The sequence below is a fragment of the Nothobranchius furzeri genome, chromosome 10 (assembly GCF_043380555.1).
Source record: "Nothobranchius furzeri strain GRZ-AD chromosome 10, NfurGRZ-RIMD1, whole genome shotgun sequence".
NCBI classification, from domain to species: domain Eukaryota; kingdom Metazoa; phylum Chordata; class Actinopteri; order Cyprinodontiformes; family Nothobranchiidae; genus Nothobranchius; species Nothobranchius furzeri.
In genome coordinates this window covers 3357681-3379923 of record NC_091750.1, presented here as the reverse complement: position 1 = coordinate 3379923, position 22243 = coordinate 3357681, and the positions used below count along the sequence as shown (strand labels likewise).

Here is a 22243-nt window from a genome sequence, read left to right as displayed (position 1 = left end):
TGTAACGTTAACACACCGTTCCAGTAACATTAAAAAAACTGGACATTTCTACGTTTTTACAACATTCAAAATAACCATTCCCATAACGTTCTGTTAACGTCATGCTAACTGTAAAATAACATTCAAACAACTTTAAGCAAACATTCCAGCAATGTTTTTGTAACGTTAACACACCATTCCAGTAACATTAAAAAAACTGGACATTTCTATGTTTTTAAAACATTCAAAGTAAACATTCCCATAACGTTCTGTTAACGTCATGCTAACCGTAAAATAACATTCAAACAACTTTAAGCAAACATTCCAGCAATGTTTTTGTAACGTTAACACACCGTTCCAGTAACGTTAAAAAAACTGGACATTTCTATGTTTTTAAAACTTTCAAAGTAAACATTCCCATAATGTTCTGTTAACGTCATGCTAACCGTAAAATAACATTCAAACAACTTTAAGCAAACATTCCAGCAATGTTTTTGTAACGTTAACACACTGTTCCAGTAACATTAAAAAAACTGGACATTTCTACGTTTTTACAACATTCAAAATAAACATTCCCATAACGTTCTTACAACAAATTTTTGTTAGCTGGGAGGATGCAATAAATGTCTACAAGGCTGAGTTTGGACCATTACATCTAAAAGAAAGCATACAATCAGTGATTTTTTTTATTGTTTACATTAATATACAAATTTTCTAAGTATTAACCTCACAGCAAATAAGTAGAACAATATAATAAACAGGCTTTAGTAGTTAAAACAGGCGTTGTGCACACAGGTGCTTTGTGTCTCGGTGCTGGTGGTGTCTAGGTCTCAGAGTTCCTGTCCTCCTGCCGTCTTCTGTTGTCCTCAGGATACGGATTGATGTTTCCTGATGATGAGGGAGGGGCAGTATGTGGGCTTCAAACTGGTCCTGGACAACAGTGGGAGACCTCCGTTGTCTGAATACTGAGACCAGAGAGTTGGTGAGATGCAGATCTTCTCTACCTCATCTAGAAACGGAGTTGGTTCAGGGAAAACTTTTCCAAAGACCAGTTCCATGATGTCATCGCCATATTCTGCAATGATAGACAATAACTTTAATGACATATTTTGTTTACAAGCAGCTTTAGGAAGGTTGTTTCTTTAGCTTTCATGTTTATAGTCACGTTTGTGTTTGTTCACAAGTTCACTTTGCTGCAGTGACTTCATATTTTCCTACAAATGTAATAAAATAGTGACACTAAAATTATACAAATTATTCCTTATGAAAGGAAGCTCATTAGAGAGCAGTGCAGACAGACTTACTACATGCTGCAGCTGTTGTAGGCCAGCTGCTGCTGAATTTGGGGAAAGTTATTTTGCACACATCCAGATCAGATGGTCGATTACAGAAAATAATGTAGTTCAATAATTTCTAAACAGACTAAACAAGTAAAACATCAAATAAATCACTCTGCTGTCATCAGACGGAGTGATTCAGGGGGTGAGGTGTTCTTAATGATGAGGGTGGCTGAGGTGTGTCATCACTCACTTTGGTCTGGTCCAGACCGTCTCTTTACTGGTGGGTCTCCTTCCTCAGTAGGTGACGTGAAACGCCAACATCTGAACGTTCTGTGTTCCTTAGAGGAGAAGAAAAGTAACATTAGCAAGCTGGCTAAATTATTTTTTACTAGCATCTCAAGGACTTGGAGAAGCAGATCTTCACTTACCTAAACATCAGACCAGTTTGTCCCAGCTGAGCTCATCAGGGCGTCTGACAGCCTGTCAGTGAAACACGGCTCCAGTCTTCTGGATGTGGACTCTAAAAAGCAAAGGAACATTTTTACTTTGTTTTAATTATTTTACAGCCAATTTTATCAGCTTTCCGACGCTCACGCTCATACAGACGGTGAGCTTTGCTGCGTCTGACTGATGCAGAGTTAGTTTTTATATCTGCAGTGAGACAAAAAACTAACCTCACTTCACTTAGAGATCGTTCTTTAAAACTCTATTAAATCCACTGTGTTGACGCACTTTAATGACTTTGTCACGCTGCATTTTAGCTGATATGGGACTTTATTTACTGGATGCTAAGATTACATCACACTCATGTAGAATAACACACAGGCTCTCTGCTGTTACAATCAGTGGGAGGTTATCATCTGGTGTAAAAGAAGGCGTTGATCAGAAATCACGTTTTATTCCACGAAAATCAGCCAAATCCACATTAATCTGGGTGCTAACTTTACTAGCATACTGTGCTAGCGATAGCAAGCCGGATGCTAACGCTTTAGTGCTGCTAATGCCCGTAAATCTAAAGTAAAGTTTGTCGACATTTTAGAGTGATATGAAGCTTACCGCTCTGCTGCTGTGTCCCGGTGCTGCCAAATTCAGATGGAAATAACTCCTTTTAGATAGATGAAGCCCTCAGTACTTAGCCACTAGCCTGGAGACAGAACGAACGAACCACGCGCGCGCGCGCGCGCGCACGCACACACACACACAAACAAACAAACGCAAACACACTACTTTTTCTTCTGTGTTTTTTTTAGCAGTAGTGTCATCAGCTCCTAGGTTTAAATACTGCCACACCACCCTTCCTTAAAACGAGGAACAGTTTTGAGCTGTGTGTGGCTAAAATAACCAGACATTCTGCATTTTTCCAATAGGACTACAAAAAATCTTAGCGAGAAGAAAAAATGGCGGATTGGCTCTGTGTTTAGCCGAGGGCCATTACCATATTTGGTAGTTATCCTCACTAAATTAATTACTGATGTAATAGATAATGTAAAAACTGAACGGGTGGACAAATATGCCCAAAACTTAATTAATAAATATCTAAATAGCAACTCCAGTGAATAATATAAGCCTTTTTGCTCACTTAGACACTTAAAATGTGAAACACACCGTGTTAATGGATAAAAAAGTGGGTTTTTCATGTTATGTCGAAGTAGTCCAGTTACACATTTGTGGGCTTATAACTTGGCTTCTGAATGTCCTAGAGAGATCAGGTTTGTTTTAGTGTACTCCAATCAACATCCCCTACAACCTCAAAAAGGAATGGAGTCATTAGCACTAATGATTCTTAAATGGCACCCATAATTATGCTGCACTAAGCACAATTTCACATCATTCTGGGTTCATTTGTGTGAAAACAAGGTCCAATCAGGCTGAAACGTTACAGGAAGGTAGAATCTATTGAGTTGTAAGTGATCTGAACGTTTCATGATGATAGCACTTTCCTAAGGGGGTCAAACCATGTCCCAAAGGTCACCGGATCAGGTGTCAATTTAAAGAAGTAGTCCAGTTACACATTCGTGGGCTTATAACTTGGCTTCTGAATGTCCTAGAGAGATCAGGTTTGTTTTAATGTACTCCAACCAACAGCCCCTAAAACCACAAAAAGGAATGGAGTCATTAGCACTTATGGTTTGTAAATGGCACCCAGAATTATGTTGCACGAAGCACAATTTCACATCATTCTGGGTTCATTTGTGTGAAAACAAGGTCCAATCAGGCTGAAATGTTACAGGAAGGTAGAATCTATTGAGTTGTAAGTGATCTGAACGTTTCATGATGATAGCACTTTCCTAAGGGGGTCAAACCATGTCCCAAAGGTCACAGGGCCTGGTGTCACTTTAAAGAAGTAGTCCAGTTACACCTGTGAGGGCTTATAACTTGGCTTCTGAATGTCCTAGAGAGATCAGGTTTGTTTTAGTGTACTCCAATCAACAGCCCCTACAACCTCAAAAAGGAATGGAGTCATTAGCACTTATGGTTTTTAAATGGCACCCAGAATTATGTTGCACAAAGCACAATTTCACATCATTCTGGGTTCATTTGTGTAAAAACAAGGTACAATCAGGCTGAAATGTTACAGGAAGGTAGAATCTATTGAGTTGTAAGTGATCTGAACGTTTCATGATGATAGCACTTTCCTAAGGGGGTCAAACCATGTCCCAAAGGTCACAGGGCCTGGTGTCACTTTAAAGAAGTAGTCCAGTTACACCTTTGAGGGCTTATAACTTGGCTTCTGAATGTCCTAGAGAGATCAGGTTTGTTTTAGTGTACTCCAATCAACAGCCCCTACAACCTCAAAAAGGAATGGAGTCATTAGCACTTATGGTTTTTAAATGGCACCCAGAATTATGTTGCACGAAGCACAATTTCACATCATTCTGGGTTCATTTGTGTGAAAACAAGGTCCAATCAGGCTGAAACGTTACAGGAAGGTAGAATCTATTGAGTTGTAAGTGATCTGAACGTTTCATGATGATAGCATTTTCCTAAGGGGGTCAAACCATGTCCCAAATGTCACCGGATCTGGTGTCAATTTAAAGAAGTAGTCCAGTTACACATTTGTGGGCTTATAACTTGGCTTCTGAATGTCCTAGAGAGATCAGGTTTGTTTTAGTATACTCCAATCAACAGCCCCTACAACCACAAAAAGGAATGGAGTCATTAGCACTTAAGGTTTTTAAATGGCACCCAGAATTATGTTGCACGAAGCACAATTTCACATCATTCTAGGTTCATTTGTGTGAAAACAAGGTCCAATCAGGCTGAAACGTTACACAAGAAGGTAGAATCTATTGAGTTGTAAGTGATCTGAACGTTTCAAGATGATCACACATTCCTATAGGGGGTAAAACCATGTCCCAAAGGTCACCGGGCCTGGTGTCACTTTAAAGTAGTAGTCCAGTTACACCTTTGTGGGCTTATAACTTGGCTTCTGAATGTCCTAGAGAGGTTAGGTTTGTTTTAGTGTACTCCAATCAACAGCCCCTACAACCACAAAAAGGAATGGAGTCATTAGCACTTATGGTTCTTAAACGGCACCCATAATTATGCTGCACTAAGCACAATTTCACATCATTCTGGGTTCATTTGTGTGAAAACAAGGTCCAATCAGGCTGAAACGTTACAGGAAGGTAGAATCTATTGAGTTGAAAGTGATCTGAACGTTTCATGATGATAGCACTTTCCTAAGGGGGTAAAACCATGTCCCAAAGGTCACCGGATCTGGTGTCAATTTAAAGAAGTAGTCCAGTTACACCTTTGTGGGCTTAGAACTTGGCTTCTGAATGTCCTAGAGAGATCAGGTTTGTTTTAATGTACTCCAACCAACAGCCCCTACAACCACAAAAAGGAATGGAGTCATTAGCACTTATGATTTGTAAATGGCACCCAGAATTATGTTGCACGAAGCACAATTTCACATCATTCTGGGTTCATTTGTGTGAAAACAAGGTACAATCAGGCTGAAATGTTACAGGAAGGTAGAATCTATTGAGTTGTAAGCGATCTGAACGTTTCATGATGATAGCACTTTCATAAGGGGGTCAAACCATGTCCCAAAGGTCACAGGGCCTGGTGCCACTTTAAAGAAGTAGTCCAGTTACACCTTTGAGGGCTTATAACTTGGCTTCTGAATGTCCTAGAGAGATCAGGTTTGTTTTAGTGTACTCCAATCAACAGCCCCTAAAACCTCAAAAAGGAATGGAGTCATTAGCACTTAAGGTTCTTAAATGGCACCCAGAATTATGCTGCACTAAGCACAATTTCACATCATTCTGGGTTCATTTGTGTGAAAACAAGGTCCAATCAGGCTGAAACGTTACAGGAAGGTAGAATCTATTGAGTTGAAAGTGATCTGAACGTTTCATGATGATAGCACTTTCCTAAGGGGGTAAAACCATGTCCCAAAGGTCACCGGATCTGGTGTCAATTTAAAGAAGTAGTCCAGTTACACCTTTGTGGGCTTAGAACTTGGCTTCTTAATGTCCTAGAGAGATCAGGTTTGTTTTAATGTACTCCAACCAACAGCCCCTACAACCACAAAAAGGAATGAAGTCATTAGCACTTATGGTTTGTAAATGGCACCCAGAATTATGTTGCACGAAGCACAATTTCACATCATTCTGGGTTCATTTGTGTGAAAACAAGGTACAATCAGGCTGAAATGTTACAGGAAGGTAGAATCTATTGAGTTGTAAGTGATCTGAACGTTTCATGATGATAGCACTTTCATAAGGGGTCAAACCATGTCCCAAAGGTCACAGGGCCTGGTGTCACTTTAAAGAAGTAGTCCAGTTACACCTTTGAGGGCTTATAACTTGGCTTCTGAATGTCCTAGAGAGATCAGGTTTGTTTTAGTGTACTCCAATCAACATCCCCTACAACCTCAAAAAGGAATGGAGTCATTAGCACTTATGGTTCTTAAATGGCACCCAGAATTATGCTTCACTAAGCACAATTTCACATCATTCTGGGTTCATTTGTGTTAAAACAAGGTCCAATCAGGCTGAAACATTACAGGAAGGTAGAATCTATTGAGTTGTAAGTGATCTGAACGTTTCATGATGATAGCACTTTCCTAAGGGGGTCAAACCATGGCCCAAAGGTCACCGGGCCTGGTGTCACTTTAAAGAAGTAGTCCAGTTACGTCTTTGTGGGCTTATAACTTGGCTTTTGAATGTCCTAGAGAGGTTAGGTTTGTTTTAGTGTACTCCAATCAACAGCCCCTACAACCACAAAAAGGAATGGAGTCATTAGCACTTATGGTTCTTAAATGGCACCCAGAATTATGTTGCACTAAGCACAATTTCACATCATTCTGGGTTCATTTGTGTGAAAACAAGGTCCAATCAGGCTGAAACGTTACAGGAAGGTAGAATCTATTGAGTTGTAAGTGATCTGAACGTTTCATGATGATAGCACTTTCCTAAGGGGGTCAAACCATGTCCCAAAGGTCACCGGGCCTGGTGTCACTTTAAAGTAGTCCAGTTACACCTTTGTGGGCTTACAACTTGGCTTCTGAATGTCCTAGAGAGGTTAGGTTTGTTTTAGTGTTCTCCAATCAACAGCCCCTACAACCACAAAAAGGAATGGAGTCATTAGCACTTATGGTTTGTAAATGGCACCCAGAATTATGTTGCACGAAGCACAATTTCACATCATTCTGGGTTCATTTGTGTGAAAACAAGGTCCAATCAGGCTGAAACGTTACAGGAATGTAGAATCTATTGAGTTGTAAGTGATCTGAACGTTTCATGATAATAGCACTTTCCTAAGGGGGTCAAACCATGTCCCAAAGGTCACCGGATCTGGTGTCAATTTAAAGAAGTAGTCCAGTTACACATTTGTGGGCTTATAACTTGGCTTCTGAATGTCCTAGAGAGATCAGGTTTGTTTTAATGTACTCCAATCAACAGCCCCTACAACCACAAAAAGGAATGGAGTCATTAGCACTTATGGTTTGTAAATGGCACCCAGAATTATGTTGCACGAAGCACAATTTCACATCATTCTGTGTCCAATTGTGTGAAAACAAGGTCCAATCAGGCTGAAACGCTACAAGAAGGTAGAATCTATTGAGTTGTAAGTGATCTGAACGTTTCAAGATGATCGCACATTCCTATAGGGGGTAAAACCATGTCCCAAAGGTCACCGGGCCTGGTGTCACTTTAAAGAAGTAGTCCAGTTACACCTTTGTGGGCTTATAACTTGGCTTCTGAATGTCCTAGAGAGATCAGGTTTGTTTTAGTGTACTCCAATCAACATCCCCTACAACCTCAAAAAGGAATGGAGTCATTAGCACTTATGGTTCTTAAACGGCACCCAGAATTATGCTGCACTAAGCACAATTTCACATAATTCTGGGTTCATTTGTGTGAAAACAAGGTCCAATCAGGCTGAAACGTTACAGGAAGGTAGAATCTATTGAGTTGAAAGTGATCTGAACGTTTCATGATGATAGCACTTTCCTAAGGGGGTAAAACCATGTCCCAAAGGTCACCGGATCTGGTGTCAATTTAAAGAAGTAGTCCAGTTACACATTTGTGGGCTTAGAACTTGGCTTCTGAATGTCCTGGAGAGATCAGGTTTGTTTTAATGTACTCCAACCAACAGCCCCTACAACCACAAAAAGGAATGGAGTCATTAGCACTTATGGTTTGTAAATGGCACCCAGAATTATGTTGCACGAAGCACAATTTCACATCATTCTGGGTTCATTTGTGTGAAAACAAGGTCCAATCAGGCTGAAACGTTACAGGAAGGTAGAATCTATTGAGTTGAAAGTGATCTGAACGTTTCATGATGATAGCACTTTCCTAAGGGGGTAAAACCATGTCCCAAAGGTCACCGGATCTGGTGTCAATTTAAAGAAGTAGTCCAGTTACACATTTGTGGGCTTAGAACTTGGCTTCTGAATGTCCTGGAGAGATCAGGTTTGTTTTAATGTACTCCAACCAACAGCCCCTACAACCACAAAAAGGAATGGAGTCATTAGCACTTATGGTTTGTAAATGGCACCCAGAATTATGTTGCACGAAGCACAATTTCACATCATTCTGGGTTCATTTGTGTGAAAACAAGGTACAATCAGGCTGAAATGTTACAGGAAGGTAGAATCTATTGAGTTGTAAGTGATCTGAACGTTTCATGATGATAGCACTTTCATAAGGGGTCAAACCATGTCCCAAAGGTCACAGGGCCTGGTGTCACTTTAAAGAAGTAGTCCAGTTACACCTTTGAGGGCTTATAACTTGGCTTCTGAATGTCCTAGAGAGATCAGGTTTGTTTTAGTGTACTCCAATCAACATCCCCTACAACCTCAAAAACGAATGGAGTCATTAGCACTTATGGTTCTTAAATGGCACCCAGAATTATGCTGCACTAAGCACAATTTCACATCATTCTGGGTTCATTTGTGTGAAAACAAGGTCCAATCAGGCTGAATCGTTACAGGAAGGTAGAATCTATTGAGTTGTAAGTGATCTGAACGTTTCATGATGATAGCACTTTCCTAAGGGGGTCAAACCATGTCCCAAAGGTCACCGGATCTGGTGTCAATTTAAAGAAGTAGTCCAGTTACACATTTGTGGGCTTAGAACTTGGCTTCTGAATGTCCTGGAGAGATCAGGTTTGTTTTAATGTACTCCAACCAACAGCCCCTACAACCACAAAAAGGAATGGAGTCATTAGCACTTATGGTTTGTAAATGGCACCCAGAATTATGCTGCACTAAGCACAATTTCACATCATTCTGGGTTCATTTGTGTGAAAACAAGGTCCAGTCAGGCTGAAACGTTACAGGAAGGTAGAATCTATTGAGTTGAAAGTGATCTGAACGTTTCATGATGATAGCACTTTCCTAAGGGGGTAAAACCATGTCCCAAAGGTCACCGGATCTGGTGTCAATTTAAAGAAGTAGTCCAGTTACACATTTGTGGGCTTAGAACTTGGCTTCTGAATGTCCTAGAGAGATCAGGTTTGTTTTAATGTACTCCAACCAACAGCCCCTACAACCACAAAAAGGAATGGAGTCATTAGCACTTATGGTTTGTAAATGGCACCCAGAGTTATGTTGCACGAAGCACAATTTCACATCATTCTGGGTTCATTTGTGTGAAAACAAGGTACAATCAGGCTGAAATGTTACAGGAAGGTAGAATCTATTGAGTTGTAAGTGATCTGAACGTTTCATGATGATAGCACTTTCATAAGGGGTCAAACCATGTCCCAAAGGTCACAAGGCCTGGTGTCACTTTAAAGAAGTAGTCCAGTTACACCTTTGAGGGCTTATAACTTGGCTTCTGAATGTCCTAGAGAGATCAGGTTTGTTTTAGTGTACTCCAATCAACATCCCCTACAACCTCAAAAACGAATGGAGTCATTAGCACTTATGGTTCTTAAATGGCACCCAGAATTATGCTGCACTAAGCACAATTTCACATCATTCTGGGTTCATTTGTGTGAAAACAAGGTCCAATCAGGCTGAAACGTTACAGGAAGGTAGAATCTATTGAGTTGTACGTGATCTGAACGTTTCATGATGATAGCACTTTCCTAAGGGGGTAAAACCATGTCCCAAAGGTCACCGGATCTGGTGTCAATTTACAGAAGTAGTCCAGTTACACATTTGTGGGCTTAGAACTTGGCTTCTGAATGTCCTAGAGAGATCAGGTTTGTTTTAATGTACTCCAACCAACAGCCCCTACAACCACAAAAAGGAATGGAGTCATTAGCACTTATGGTTTGTAAATGGCACCCAGAATTAGGTTGCACGAAGCACAATTTCACATCATTCTGGGTTCATTTGTGTGAAAACAAGGTACAATCAGGCTGAAATGTTACAGGAAGGTAGAATCTATTGAGTTGTAAGTGATCTGAACGTTTCATGATGATAGCACTTTCATAAGGGGGTCAAACCATGTCCCAAAGGTCACAGGGCCTGGTGTCACTTTAAAGAAGTAGTCCAGTTACACCTTTGAGGGCTTATAACTTGGCTTCTGAATGTCCTAGAGAGATCAGGTTTGTTTTAGTGTACTCCAATCAACAGCCCCTACAACCTCAAAAAGGAATGGAGTCATTAGCACTTATGGTTTTTAAATGGCACCCAGAATTATGTTGCACGAAGCACAATTTCACATCATTCTGGGTTCATTTGTGTGAAAACAAGGTCCAATCAGGCTGAAACGTTACAGGACGGTAGAATCTATTGAGTTGTAAGTGATCTGAACGTTTCATGATGATAGCACTTTCCTAAGGGGGTCAAACCATGTCCCAAAGGTCACCGGATCTGGTGTCAATTTAAAGAAGTAGTCCAGTTACACATTTGTGGGCTTATAACTTGGCTTCTGAATGTCCTAGAGAGATCAGGTTTGTTTTAGTATACTCCAATCAACAGCCCCTACAACCACATAAATGAATGGAGTCATTAGCAATTATGGTTTTTAAATGGCACCCAGAATTATGTTGCACGAAGCACAATTTCACATCATTCTGGGTTCATTTGTGTGAAAACAAGGTCCAATAAGGGCTGAAACGTTACACAAGAAGGTAGAATCTATTGAGTTGTAAGTGATCTGAACGTTTCAACATGATCGCACATTCCTATAGGGGGTAAAACCATGTCCCAAAGGTCACCGGGCCTGGTGTCACTTTAAAGAAGTAGTCCAGTTACACCTTTGTGGGCATATAACTTGGCTTCTGAATGTCCTAGAGAGGTTAGGTTTGTTTTAGTGTACTCCAATCAACAGCCCCTACAACCACAAAAAGGAATGGAGTCATTAGCACTTAAGGTTTGTAAATGGCACCCAGAATTATGTTGCACGAAGCACAATTTCACATCATTCTGGGTTCATTTGTGTGAAAACAAGGTCCAATCAGGCTGAAACGTTACAGGAAGGAATAATCTATTGAGTTGTAAGTGATCTGAACGCTTCATGATGATAGCACTTTCCTAAGGGGGTCAAACCATGTCCCAAAGGTCACCGGATCTGGTGTCAATTTAAAGAAGTAGTCCAGTTACACATTTGTGGGCTTATAACTTGGCTTCTGAATGTCCTAGAGAGATCAGGTTTGTTTTAGTGTACTCCAATCAACAGCCCCTACAACCACAAAAAGGAATGGAGTCATTAGCACTTAAGGTTTGTAAATGGCACCCAGAATTATGTTGCACGAAGCACAATTTATGTTTATGTTTATGTGTATGTTTATGTGCTTAGCAGACGCTTTTACCCAAAGTGACTTACAATTTTTTTTTAACCTATAGGGCATGTTGTGATCTGTGGGGGAAACCGGAGTACCCGGAGAAAACCCATGCATGCATGGGGAGAACACGCAACTCCACGCAGAAAGGCGAGTTTCACATAATTCTGGGTCCATTTGTGTGAAAACAAGGTCCAATCAGGCTGAAACGTTACATGAAGGTAGAATCTATTGAGTTGTAAGTGATCTGAACGTTTCATGATGATAGCACTTTCCTAAGGGGGTCAAACCATGTCCCAAAGGTCACAGGGCCTGGTGTCACTTTAAAGAAGTAGTCCAGTTACACCTTTGTGGGCTTATAACTTGGCTTCTGAATATCCTAGAGAGGTCAGGTTTGTTTTAGAGTACTCCAATTAACAGCCCCCATTACCCCAAAAAGGAATGGAGTCATTAGCACTTATGGTTTTTAAATGGCACCCAGAATTATGTTGCACGAAGCACAATTTCAAATCATTCTGGGTTCATTTGTGTGAAAACAAGGTCCAATCAGGCTGAAACGTTACAGGAAGGTAGAATCTATTGCGTTGTAAGTGATCTGAACGTTTCATGATGATAGCACTTTCCTAAGGGGGTCAAACCATGTCCCAAAGGTCACCGGATCTGGTGTCAATTTAAAGAAGTAGTCCAGTTACACCTTTGTGGGCTTATAACTTGGCTTCTGAATGTCCTAGAGAGATCAGGTTTGTTTTAGTGTACTCCAATCAACAGCCCCTACAACCACAAAAAGGAATGGAGTCATTAGCACTTATGGTTTGTAAATGGCACCCAGAATTATGTTGCACGAAGCACAATTTCACATCATTCTGGGTTCATTTGTGTGAAAACAAGGTCCATTTAGGCTGAAACGTTACAGGAAGGTAGAATCTATTGAGTTGTAAGGGATCTGAACGTTTCATGATGATAGCACTTTCCTAAGGGGGTCAAACCATGTCCCAAAGGTCACCGGATCTGGTGTCAATTTAAAGAAGTAGTCCAGTTACACCTTTGTGGGCTTATAACTTGGCTTCTGAATATCCTAGAGAGGTCAGGTTTTTTTAGAGTACTCCAATTAACAGAGCCCATTACCCCAAAAGGAATGGAGTCATTAGCAGTTATGGTTTTTAAATGGCACCCAGAATTATGTTGCACGAAGCACAATTTCACATCATTCTGGGTTCATTTGTGTGAAAACAAGGTCCAATCACGCTGAAACATTACAGAAAGGTAGAATCTATTGAGTTGTAAGTGATCTGAACGTTTCATGATGATAGCACTTTCCTAAGGGGGTCAAACCATGTCCCAAAGGTAACCGGATCTGGTGTCAATTTAAAGAAGTAGTCCAGTTACACATTTGTGGGCTTATAACTTGGCTTCTGAATGGCCTAGAGAGATCAGGTTTGTTTTAGTGTGCTCCAATCAACAGCCCCTACAACGACAAAAAGGAATGGAGTCATTAGCACTTATGGTTTTTAAATGGCACCCAGAATTATGTTGCACGAAGCACAATTTCAGATCATTCTGGGTTCATTTGTGTGAAAACAAGGTCCAATCAGGCAGAAACGTTACAAGAAGGTAGAATCTATTGAGTTGTAAGTGATCTGAACGTTTCATGATGATCGCACATTCCTATAGGGGGTCAAACCATGTTCCAAAGGTCACCGTGCCTGGTGTCACTTTTAAGAAGTAGTCCAGTTACATCTTTGTGGGCTTATAACTTGGCTTCTGAATGTCCTAGAGAGGTCAGGTTTGTTTTAGAGTACTCCAATAACAGCCCCCTTACCACAAAAAGGAATGGAGTCATTAGCACTTATGGTTTTTAAATGGCACCCAGAATTATGTTGCACGAAGCACAATTTCACATCATTCTGGGTTCATTTGTGTGAAAACAAGGTCCAATCACGCCGAAACATTACAGAAAGGTAGAATCTATTGAGTTGTAAGTGATCTGAACGATTCATGATGATAGCACTTTCCTAAGGGGGTCAAACCATGTCCCAAAGGTAACCGGATCTGGTGTCAATTTAAAGAAGTAGTCCAGTTACACATTTGTGGGCTTATAACTTGGATTCTGAATGTCCTAGAGAGATCAGGTTTGTTTTAGTGTACTCCAATCAACAGCCCCTACAACCACAAAAAGGAATGGAGTCATTAGCACTTATGGTTTGTAAATGGCACCCAGAATTATGTTGCACGAAGAACAATTTCACATCATTCTGGGTCCATTTGTGTGTCACCGGACCTGGTGTCACTTTAAAGAAGTAGTCCAGTTACACCTTTGTGGGCTTATGACTTGGCTTCTGAATATCCTAGAGAGGTCAGGTTGGTTTTAGAGTACTCCAATTAACAGCCCCCATTACCCCAAAAAGGAATGGAGTCATTAGCACTTATGGTTTTGAAATGGCACCCAGAATTATGTTGCACGAAGCACAATTTCACATCATTCTGGGTCCATTTGTGTGAAAACAAGGTCCAATCAGGCTGAAACGTTACAAGAAGGTAGAATCTATTGAGTTGTAAGTGATCTGAAAGTTTCATGATGATCGCACATTCCTATAGGGGGTCAAACCATGTCCCAAAGGTCACCGGGCCTGGTGTCACTTTAAAGAAGTAGTCCAGTTACACATTTGTGGGCTTATAACTTGGCTTCTGAATATCCTAGAGAGGTCAGGTTTGTTTTAGAGTACTCCAATTAACAGCCCCTATTACCCCAAAGAGGAATGGAGTCATTAGCACTTATGGTTTTTAAATGGCACCCAGAATTATGTTGCACGAAGCACAATTTCATATCATTCTGGGTTCATTTGTGTGAAAACAAGGTCCAATCAGGCAGAAGCGTTACAGGAAGGTAGAATCTATTGAGTTGTAAGTGATCTGAACGTTTCATGATGATAGCACTTTCCTAAGGGGGTCAAACCATGTCGCAAAGGTCACCGGATCTGTTGTCAATTTAAAGAAGTAGTCCAGTTACACATATGTGGGCTTATAACTTGGCTTCTGAATGGCCTAGAGAGGTCAGGTTTGTTTTAGAGTACTCCAATTAACAGCCCCCATTACCCCAAAAAGGAATGGAGTCATTAGCACTTATGGTTTTTAAATTGCACCCAGAATTATGTTGCACGAAGCACAATTTCACATCATTCTGGGTTCATTTGTGTGAAAACAAGGTCCAATCAGGCTGATACGTTACAGGAAGGTAGAATCTATTGAGTTGTAAGTGATCTGAACGTTTCGTGATGATAGCACTTTCCTAAGGGGGTCAAACCATGTCCCAAAGGTCACCGGATCTGGTGTCAATTTAAAGAAGTGGTCCAGTTACACATTTGTGGGCTTATAACTTGGCTTCTGAATGTCCTAGAGAGATCAGGTTTGTTTCAACAGCCCCTACAACCACAAAAAGGAATGGAGTCATTAGCACTTATGGTTTGGAAATGGCACCCAGAATTATGTTGCACAAAGCACAATTTCACATCATTCTGGGTCCAGTTGTGTGAAAACAAGGTCCAATCAGGCTGAAACGTTACAAGAAGGTAGAATCTATTGAGTTGTAAGTGATCTAAACGTTTCATGATGATAGCACTTTCCTAAGGGGGTCAAACCATGTCCCAAAGGTAACTGGATCTGGTGTCAATTTAAAGAAGTAGTCCAGTTACACATTTGTGGGTTTATAACTTGGCTTCTGAATGTCCTAGAGAGATCAGGTTTGTTTTAGTGTACTCCAATCAACAGCCCCTACAACCACAAAAAGGAATGGAGTCATTAGCACTTATGGTTTGTAAATGGCACCCAGAATTATGTTGCACGAAGCACAATTTCACATCATTCTGGGTCCATTTGTGTGAAAACAAGGTCCAATTAGGCTGAAACGTTACAAGAAGGTAGAATCTATTGAGTTGTAAGTGATCTGAACGTTTCATGATGATCGCACATTCCTATAGGGGGCCAAACCCTGTCCCAAAGGTCACCGGGCCTGGTGTCACTTTAAAGAAGTAGTCCAGTTACACCTTTGTGGGCTTATAACTTGGCTTCTGAATATCCTAGAGAGGTCAGGTTGGTTTTAGAGTACTCCAATTAACAGCCCCCATTACCCCAAAAAGGAATGGAGTCATTAGCACTTATGGTTTTGAAATGGCACCCAGAATTATGTTGCACGAAGCACAATTTCACATCATTCTGGGTCCATTTGTGTGAAAACAAGGTCCAATCAGGCTGAAACGTTACAAGAAGGTAGAATCTATTGAGTTGTAAGTGATCTGAAAGTTTCATGATGATCGCACATTCCTATAGGGGGTCAAACCATGTCCCAAAGGTCACCGGGCCTGGTGTCACTTTAAAGAAGTAGTCCAGTTACACATTTGTGGGCTTATAACTTGGCTTCTGAATATCCTAGAGAGGTCAGGTTTGTTTTAGGGTACTCCAATTAACAGCCCCTATTACCCCAAAGAGGAATGGAGTCATTAGAACTTATGGTTTTTAAATGGCACCCAGAATTATGTTGTACGAAGCACAATTTCATATCATTCTGGGTTCATTTGTGTGAAAACAAGGTCCAATCAGGCAGAAACGTTACAGGAAGGTAGAATCTATTGAGTTGTAAGTGATCTGAACGTTTCATGATGATAGCACTTTCCTAAGGGGGTCAAACCATGTCGCAAAGGTCACCGGATCTGTTGTCAATTTAAAGAAGTAGTCCAGTTACACATTTGTGGGCTTATAACTTGGCTTCTGAATGGCCTAGAGAGGTCAGGTTTGTTTTAGAGTACTCCAATTAACAGCCCCCATTACCCCAAAAAGGAATGGAGTCATTAGCACTTATGGTTTGTAAATGGCTCCCAGAATTATGTTGCACGAAGCACAATTTCACATCATTCTGGGTCCATTTGTGTGAAAACAAGGTCGAATTAGGCTGAAACGTTACAAGAAGGTAGAATCTATTGAGTTGTAAGTGATCTGAACGTTTCATGATGATCGCACATTCCTATAGGGGGCCAAACCATGTCCCAAAGGTCACCGGGCCTGGTGTCACTTTAAAGAAGTAGTCCAGTTACACCTTTGTGGGCTTATAACTTGGCTTCTGAATATCCTAGAGATGTCAGGTTGGTTTTAGAGTACTCCAATTAACAGCCCCCATTACCCCAAAAAGGAATGGAGTCATTAGCACTTATGGTTTTTAAATGGCACCCAGAATTATGTTGCATGAAGCACAATTTCATAACATTCTGGGTTCATTTGTGTGAAAACAAGGTCCAATCAGGCAGAAACGTTACAGGAAGGTAGAATCTATTGAGTTGTAAGTGATCTGAGCGTTTCATGATGATAGCACTTTCCTAAGGGGGTGAAACCATGGCACAAAGGTCACCGGATCTGTTGTCAATTTAAAGAAGTAGTCCAGTTACACATATGTGGGCTTATAACTTGGCTTCTGAATGGCCTAGAGAGATCAGGTTTGTTTAGTGTGTTCCAATCAACAGCCCCTACCACAACAAAAAGGATTGGAGTCATTAGCACTTATGGTTTTTAAATGGCACCCAGAATTATGTTGCACGAAGCATAATTTCATATCATTCTGGGTTCATTTGTGTGAAAACAAGGTCCAATCAGGCAGAAACGTTACAGAAAGGTAGAATCTATTGAGTTGTAAGTGATCTGAACGTTTCATGATGATAGCACTTTCCTAAGGGGGTCAAACCATGTCACAAAGGTCACCGGATCTGTTGTCAATTTAAAGAAGTAGTCCAGTTACACATATGTGGGCTTATAACTTGGCTTCTGAATGGCCTAGAGAGATCAGGTTTGTTTTAGTGTGTTCCAATCAACAGCCCCTACCACCACAAAAAGGATTGGAGTCATTAGCACTTATGGTTTTTAAATGGCACCCATAATTATGTTGCACGAAGCACAATTTCACATCATTCTGGGTTCATTTGTGTGAAAACAAGGTCCAATCAGGCTGAAACGTAACAGGAAGGTAGAATCTATTGAGTTGTAAGTGATCTGAACGTTTCATGATGATATCACTTTCCTAAGGGGGTCAAACCATGTCCCAAATGTCACCGGATCTGGTGTCAATTTAAAGAAGTAGTCCAGTTACACATTTGTGGGCTTATAACTTGGCTTCTGAATGTCCTAGAGAGATCAGGTTTGTTTTAGTGTACTCCAATCAACAGCCCCTAAAACCTCAAAAAGGAATGGAGTCATTAGCACTTAAGGTTCTTAAATGGCACCCAGAATTATGCTGCACTAAGCACAATTTCACATCATTCTGGGTTCATTTGTGTGAAAACAAGGTCCAATCAGGCTGAAACGTTACAGGAAGGTAGAATCTATTGAGTTGAAAGTGATCTGAACGTTTCATGATGATAGCACTTTCCTAAGGGGGTAAAACCATGTCCCAAAGGTCACCGGATCTGGTGTCAATTTAAAGAAGTAGTCCAGTTACACCTTTGTGGGCTTAGAACTTGGCTTCTTAATGTCCTAGAGAGATCAGGTTTGTTTTAATGTACTCCAACCAACAGCCCCTACAACCACAAAAAGGAATGAAGTCATTAGCACTTATGGTTTGTAAATGGCACCCAGAATTATGTTGCACGAAGCACAATTTCACATCATTCTGGGTTCATTTGTGTGAAAACAAGGTACAATCAGGCTGAAATGTTACAGGAAGGTAGAATCTATTGAGTTGTAAGTGATCTGAACGTTTCATGATGATAGCACTTTCATAAGGGGTCAAACCATGTCCCAAAGGTCACAGGGCCTGGTGTCACTTTAAAGAAGTAGTCCAGTTACACCTTTGAGGGCTTATAACTTGGCTTCTGAATGTCCTAGAGAGATCAGGTTTGTTTTAGTGTACTCCAATCAACATCCCCTACAACCTCAAAAAGGAATGGAGTCATTAGCACTTATGGTTCTTAAATGGCACCCAGAATTATGCTTCACTAAGCACAATTTCACATCATTCTGGGTTCATTTGTGTTAAAACAAGGTCCAATCAGGCTGAAACATTACAGGAAGGTAGAATCTATTGAGTTGTAAGTGATCTGAACGTTTCATGATGATAGCACTTTCCTAAGGGGGTCAAACCATGGCCCAAAGGTCACCGGGCCTGGTGTCACTTTAAAGAAGTAGTCCAGTTACGTCTTTGTGGGCTTATAACTTGGCTTTTGAATGTCCTAGAGAGGTTAGGTTTGTTTTAGTGTACTCCAATCAACAGCCCCTACAACCACAAAAAGGAATGGAGTCATTAGCACTTATGGTTCTTAAATGGCACCCAGAATTATGTTGCACTAAGCACAATTTCACATCATTCTGGGTTCATTTGTGTGAAAACAAGGTCCAATCAGGCTGAAACGTTACAGGAAGGTAGAATCTATTGAGTTGTAAGTGATCTGAACGTTTCATGATGATAGCACTTTCCTAAGGGGGTCAAACCATGTCCCAAAGGTCACCGGGCCTGGTGTCACTTTAAAGTAGTCCAGTTACACCTTTGTGGGCTTACAACTTGGCTTCTGAATGTCCTAGAGAGGTTAGGTTTGTTTTAGTGTTCTCCAATCAACAGCCCCTACAACCACAAAAAGGAATGGAGTCATTAGCACTTATGGTTTGTAAATGGCACCCAGAATTATGTTGCACGAAGCACAATTTCACATCATTCTGGGTTCATTTGTGTGAAAACAAGGTCCAATCAGGCTGAAACGTTACAGGAATGTAGAATCTATTGAGTTGTAAGTGATCTGAACGTTTCATGATAATAGCACTTTCCTAAGGGGGTCAAACCATGTCCCAAAGGTCACCGGATCTGGTGTCAATTTAAAGAAGTAGTCCAGTTACACATTTGTGGGCTTATAACTTGGCTTCTGAATGTCCTAGAGAGATCAGGTTTGTTTTAATGTACTCCAATCAACAGCCCCTACAACCACAAAAAGGAATGGAGTCATTAGCACTTATGGTTTGTAAATGGCACCCAGAATTATGTTGCACGAAGCACAATTTCACATCATTCTGTGTCCAATTGTGTGAAAACAAGGTCCAATCAGGCTGAAACGCTACAAGAAGGTAGAATCTATTGAGTTGTAAGTGATCTGAACGTTTCAAGATGATCGCACATTCCTATAGGGGGTAAAACCATGTCCCAAAGGTCACCGGGCCTGGTGTCACTTTAAAGAAGTAGTCCAGTTACACCTTTGTGGGCTTATAACTTGGCTTCTGAATGTCCTAGAGAGATCAGGTTTGTTTTAGTGTACTCCAATCAACATCCCCTACAACCTCAAAAAGGAATGGAGTCATTAGCACTTATGGTTCTTAAACGGCACCCAGAATTATGCTGCACTAAGCACAATTTCACATAATTCTGGGTTCATTTGTGTGAAAACAAGGTCCAATCAGGCTGAAACGTTACAGGAAGGTAGAATCTATTGAGTTGAAAGTGATCTGAACGTTTCATGATGATAGCACTTTCCTAAGGGGGTAAAACCATGTCCCAAAGGTCACCGGATCTGGTGTCAATTTAAAGAAGTAGTCCAGTTACACATTTGTGGGCTTAGAACTTGGCTTCTGAATGTCCTGGAGAGATCAGGTTTGTTTTAATGTACTCCAACCAACAGCCCCTACAACCACAAAAAGGAATGGAGTCATTAGCACTTATGGTTTGTAAATGGCACCCAGAATTATGTTGCACGAAGCACAATTTCACATCATTCTGGGTTCATTTGTGTGAAAACAAGGTCCAATCAGGCTGAAACGTTACAGGAAGGTAGAATCTATTGAGTTGAAAGTGATCTGAACGTTTCATGATGATAGCACTTTCCTAAGGGGGTAAAACCATGTCCCAAAGGTCACCGGATCTGGTGTCAATTTAAAGAAGTAGTCCAGTTACACATTTGTGGGCTTAGAACTTGGCTTCTGAATGTCCTGGAGAGATCAGGTTTGTTTTAATGTACTCCAACCAACAGCCCCTACAACCACAAAAAGGAATGGAGTCATTAGCACTTATGGTTTGTAAATGGCACCCAGAATTATGTTGCACGAAGCACAATTTCACATCATTCTGGGTTCATTTGTGTGAAAACAAGGTACAATCAGGCTGAAATGTTACAGGAAGGTAGAATCTATTGAGTTGTAAGTGATCTGAACGTTTCATGATGATAGCACTTTCATAAGGGGTCAAACCATGTCCCAAAGGTCACAGGGCCTGGTGTCACTTTAAAGAAGTAGTCCAGTTACACCTTTGAGGGCTTATAACTTGGCTTCTGAATGTCCTAGAGAGATCAGGTTTGTTTTAGTGTACTCCAATCAACATCCCCTACAACCTCAAAAACGAATGGAGTCATTAGCACTTATGGTTCTTAAATGGCACCCAGAATTATGCTGCACTAAGCACAATTTCACATCATTCTGGGTTCATTTGTGTGAAAACAAGGTCCAATCAGGCTGAATCGTTACAGGAAGGTAGAATCTATTGAGTTGTAAGTGATCTGAACGTTTCATGATGATAGCACTTTCCTAAGGGGGTCAAACCATGTCCCAAAGGTCACCGGATCTGGTGTCAATTTAAAGAAGTAGTCCAGTTACACATTTGTGGGCTTAGAACTTGGCTTCTGAATGTCCTGGAGAGATCAGGTTTGTTTTAATGTACTCCAACCAACAGCCCCTACAACCACAAAAAGGAATGGAGTCATTAGCACTTATGGTTTGTAAATGGCACCCAGAATTATGCTGCACTAAGCACAATTTCACATCATTCTGGGTTCATTTGTGTGAAAACAAGGTCCAGTCAGGCTGAAACGTTACAGGAAGGTAGAATCTATTGAGTTGAAAGTGATCTGAACGTTTCATGATGATAGCACTTTCCTAAGGGGGTAAAACCATGTCCCAAAGGTCACCGGATCTGGTGTCAATTTAAAGAAGTAGTCCAGTTACACATTTGTGGGCTTAGAACTTGGCTTCTGAATGTCCTAGAGAGATCAGGTTTGTTTTAATGTACTCCAACCAACAGCCCCTACAACCACAAAAAGGAATGGAGTCATTAGCACTTATGGTTTGTAAATGGCACCCAGAGTTATGTTGCACGAAGCACAATTTCACATCATTCTGGGTTCATTTGTGTGAAAACAAGGTACAATCAGGCTGAAATGTTACAGGAAGGTAGAATCTATTGAGTTGTAAGTGATCTGAACGTTTCATGATGATAGCACTTTCATAAGGGGTCAAACCATGTCCCAAAGGTCACAAGGCCTGGTGTCACTTTAAAGAAGTAGTCCAGTTACACCTTTGAGGGCTTATAACTTGGCTTCTGAATGTCCTAGAGAGATCAGGTTTGTTTTAGTGTACTCCAATCAACATCCCCTACAACCTCAAAAACGAATGGAGTCATTAGCACTTATGGTTCTTAAATGGCACCCAGAATTATGCTGCACTAAGCACAATTTCACATCATTCTGGGTTCATTTGTGTGAAAACAAGGTCCAATCAGGCTGAAACGTTACAGGAAGGTAGAATCTATTGAGTTGTACGTGATCTGAACGTTTCATGATGATAGCACTTTCCTAAGGGGGTAAAACCATGTCCCAAAGGTCACCGGATCTGGTGTCAATTTACAGAAGTAGTCCAGTTACACATTTGTGGGCTTAGAACTTGGCTTCTGAATGTCCTAGAGAGATCAGGTTTGTTTTAATGTACTCCAACCAACAGCCCCTACAACCACAAAAAGGAATGGAGTCATTAGCACTTATGGTTTGTAAATGGCACCCAGAATTAGG

The 22243-nt window shown here is 40.8% G+C and overlaps 1 long non-coding RNA gene across 1 annotated transcript; it reads right to left on the bottom strand.

Moving 5' to 3' along the window:
• Window positions 1–647: 647 nt before the first annotated feature.
• LOC139072072 (uncharacterized) lies at window positions 648–2988 on the bottom strand. The gene is made up of 2 exons (XR_011521681.1): window positions 1510–2988; window positions 648–1054 (listed from the first exon to the last, which is right to left on the bottom strand). It is a non-coding gene; the product is annotated as an uncharacterized lncRNA (long non-coding RNA).
• Window positions 2989–22243: the final 19255 nt, after the last annotated feature.